The 4333-nt window shown below is 40.5% G+C and overlaps 1 pseudogene; it reads left to right on the top strand.

Annotated features, from left to right (window-relative positions):
- Positions 1 to 779: 779 nt before the first annotated feature.
- LOC100759537 lies at positions 780 to 1139 on the top strand (annotated as a pseudogene).
- Positions 1140 to 4333: the final 3194 nt, after the last annotated feature.

Genomic DNA, 4333 nt, shown 5'->3' with positions numbered 1-4333 from the left:
GTTCCTAGCCTCCAAATATATAATCACACTGAGTAAAGCCTCCTATACTAGGGGAGCTGTCATGCTTTATGAGTGAGGAAATGAATGAAAGTAAGGCTGAGGCCTTTATGCATTATTTTCAAAATAAGACAAGGGAATTCCTTCCAGCCTGGGGAAATAGCATCCCCAGAGGGTATGACTAAGACACAATAAACCAGGCTACAGTGATTAGAAGCACTTGTTACTCTTGCATAAGACCCAGGTTCAGTTCCCAGAACCCACATGGCAGTTCACAGCCATCTATAACTAAGGTTCCAGAGGATCCAACTTCTTCTGACCACCACAGACACAACACACAGATGCTGCACACACACACACACACACACACACACACACACACACACACACACACACACATGTGCATGCTGGCCAGACACTCATACATATAAAATCAAATAAATAAATCTGAAAGAAAGTTTTTAAAAGGGATGGTGAACCCAGTAAAATAAACATATTGAAAAGATGCCTTGTGGAATGGAAGAAATATGTATTACCATAAGTATATGAAAATATACTCCACATCACTAATCATCAGGGGGAACACAAAGCAAAACCATAATGAGGTATCACCTCTCCCAGAAAGAATGCTACATTCTCCAAAAAGAATTGGTGAGGACATAGTGAGAAGGGAAACTTACCCAATACCACACGAAGCCAGCTTAGCAGACATCAGTGGTGGCCTGGGCTCCAGGTCTTCCAGGTGGCTCTCTCCCTCCAGGTCTTCTTCCAGAATGATCAGCATGAAAACCATCAATGGGGTAAGGTCTGTTAGGAAAAACAGCTTGTCAGATCAAGCCGGAACATTTCCTGGAAGAAAACCCCAGTGGGTGACCCAATGAATTTGCTATACAAGAAGGACTGCTACACCAAGCTTGAGGAGCTGGTACCCAGCATCCAGAACAAGAAGGCGACCAAAATAAAAATCTTACTACGCATCACCTTAGACTTTCACCCTGTGATCATCCTGTACCACCAGAGACCTGGACAGAAACAGATAACCAGGATGCCACTGACCACTTCAACACAGACATCAGCATCCTGTCCTTGAGGGTTTCTGAATCCACTCTGGGCTAATGTCAAGTGATAACAAAGCACTCTGAGGCTGAGTAACTGAAATTTGGAACATTTTTCTCTTTCCTTCTTTTTTAAATAAATTCTTTTTCCTTTTCCTTTTGCACAAGTCTACAGAATCTTTTAAAGCACCGAACTTAATTTTTCTCCCTAATCATTTCACCAAGAAAACAAGATGAATGGATCTTTTAAAAAATGAAAGAAATCTAAGACTGTGATATTCACTATTTATAAAAAGGGTTTTAGATGTCATTCCTGCAGTTACAAGATTTTCTTTATATACTAACTCCACCATGGGGTGTAGAAAGATTAAAATAATAGGGAATTGCCCAACAGAAGTAGACTTCACTTGTTTTGAAGTCTTTTGATCAGAAATTAAATTTTATTACATTTTAAATTTTATTTATTATATGTACATATGTTTATTCATAAGTGTGTAGGTATGCATGTGTCACAGCACACACATGAAGGTCAGAGAGCAACTTCAGGAGTCAGTTCTCTCCTACCATGTAGGCCCTGGGGCTGGAACTCAGGCTTGGTAGCAAGTACCTTTAACCACTCAACAATCTTATTGGCCCCAAAAGTTACCTTATGGACACAAGCTTACTGAATGCAATGAATATCCTTACATACGTGTGTGTGTGTGTGTGTGTGTGTGTGTGTGTGTGTGTGTGTGTGTAAGAGAAAGAGTGTGTGTTCCCTTATATAGTGACAGAGATGTATATTTCTTCATAAAAATGTAATGGTGTGCCTGTTCATGCTGAACTTTTTATAAGTTTAGTCATAAATGTACCCTTTTGTACAAAATAAATCAAGTGTGTTTATTGAATGGTGATTGCTTGCTTTATTGCTTTGGTTTTTATGATGTTATGGCATAAGTGAACCCAAATAAACACAAGTTCAAATTGATGTATGCAGCATTATGATCATAGTAAAATGTATCTGAATTTAAAAAAACAAACAGAAGATATACTGCCACTTACAATAATATAGCTAGAACTGATAGAACATCAAAACTGAGTACAACGTGCTATCATTCACATTTTGATTATAAAAAGTTAGTTTCTGGGCAACAAGATAGCTCAACCAGTCACCAAAGATGACAACCTGAAGTTGCATCCTTCATGCCCTGGTGGTGGAAGGAGAGAGCTGACTCCCATATACTGTCCTCTAACCTCCACATGCACTTTTTGGCATGTGAGTGCACACACAAAAACAAAATAGTTACATTTAATAACATTTTAAGAGTTAATATTATTGATATTGAAAGTAGAACCATAGTTCCTAGAGGCAGAGAAGAGTCAGGGGCAGGAAAGGATGGAGAGAGGTTGATGAAATGACACTAAGTCATAGTTAAGAGAACTACATTCTGACCTCTATTGCATGGTAAGGAGATTTTATTTTTCTAAGTTCTTTTTTATGATAAATATCAATCCCAGTTCCCTCTCCTTCCCATGCCCCTATCCCACCCCCCATCCACTCCCCAGGGAGGGTGAGGTCTTCCATGGGGGATCATAAAGTCTGTCATATCATTTGGGGCAGGACCTAGGCCCTCCCCTGAGTATCTAGACTGAGGGAGTATCCTTCCATGGGAAATGGGCTCACAAAGCCCATTCATGCACTAGGGATAAATACTGGTTCCACTACCAGAGGCCCCATAGCCTGCCCAGGCCCCCCAACTGACACCCACATTCAGAGGCCCTAGTTTGGTCTTATGCAGGTTCCCCAGTTGTCAGTCTAAGGCCTGTGAGCTCCCACTTGCTCAGGTCAGCTGCTTCTGTGGGTTTCTCCAGCATGGTCTTGGCCCCTTTGCTCACCACTTCTCCTTCTCTACAACTGGATTCCAGGAATTTGGCTCAGTAATTATCTGTGAGTCTCTGTTTCTGCCTCCATCAGCTACTGTATGAAGGCTCTATGATGGCATCTAAGGTAGTCATAAATCTCATTATAGGGGAAGGGCATTTAAGGTAGCCTCTCCACTGTTGCTTAGATTGTTAGTTATGGTCATTCTGGTGGATCTCTGGACATTACCCTAGTGCCAGATTTCTCTTTAAACCTATAATGGCTCCCTCTATTATGGTATCTCTTTTCTTGCTCTCCTCTATTCTCCCCTCCCCTGACTCAGTCTTCCTCATCCCTCATGTTCTCCTCTCCCTCCTCTTCTCCCCTCCTCTTTCTTCTGCATCACCCCCTACTCCCCCCATGCTTCCAATTTGCTCAGGAGATCTTGTGGTGGAGCAACTTTAGATAGTAACAATGTGCTAGTTTTATTCAAGCTCTAAGAAAAGGTTTTGAATGCTTTCACTAAAGCAAAATGATAAATGCCTGAAGAGAAATACATGTTTACCTTTATTCAAACTTTACACAATGTATATATGTATTGAAACATCCCATTGGGGTTCTATAGGTACATATAAATTGATATTGGCAGACATCAGTTGAAATTTTAAATAAAAAAACAGGGCATGATGGTGCACGCTTATAATCCCAGCATGTAAGAGGTGAGGATAGAAGGCTCAGAGTTTCAAGACCAGCTTCCATTAGCAGCCAGTTCAATACCAGCCTGAGCTACATGAATCCATGTCTCATTTCTTTTTCTTTTTAAACAAAAAAGTCAAATCATTTGGTTTGACTGTATATAAGAGACATAAGCAAGATATGAGAGATATGTAATTAAAACCAAATAGTGGAAGATCTGGGGAAATAAACTCTCCTCTACAGGTAAAATAAAGTCAATATTTCTAAAGATTCTATTCTCTTGGCTGGTGAGATGGCTCAGCAGATGAAAGGTATTTTCTGCTAAACTTGATAACCTGAGTCTAATTCTTGGGACCCACATACCAAAAGGAAAAAACTACCTCACACAAGGTATCCTTTGACCTCCACAAGCATACACTGACATGCACATACCCACAAAGTATTTGATATGTATTTTTCATATTAAAGAAAGATAAATTATTTGGTAAGATAATGGATCATAAGGGTTTTAAAAACATATACACAAATTATTCCATTCTCCAAAAGAGATGGAGCATGGCCGGGTGTTGGTGACACACGCCTTTAATCCCAGCACTCGGGAGTCAGAGGCAGGCAGATCTCTGTGAGTTAGAGACTGGCCTGGTCTACAAGATTGAGTTCCAGGACAGGCTCCAAAGCCACAGAGAAATCCTGTCTCAAAAAACCAAAAGCCAAGAGAGAGAGAGAGAGAGAGAGAGGGAGGGAG

Source organism: Cricetulus griseus, chromosome X, assembly GCF_003668045.3.
Source record: "Cricetulus griseus strain 17A/GY chromosome X, alternate assembly CriGri-PICRH-1.0, whole genome shotgun sequence".
Taxonomy (NCBI): Eukaryota; Metazoa; Chordata; class Mammalia; order Rodentia; family Cricetidae; genus Cricetulus; species Cricetulus griseus.
This window is presented reverse-complemented; position numbering and strand designations above follow the sequence as displayed.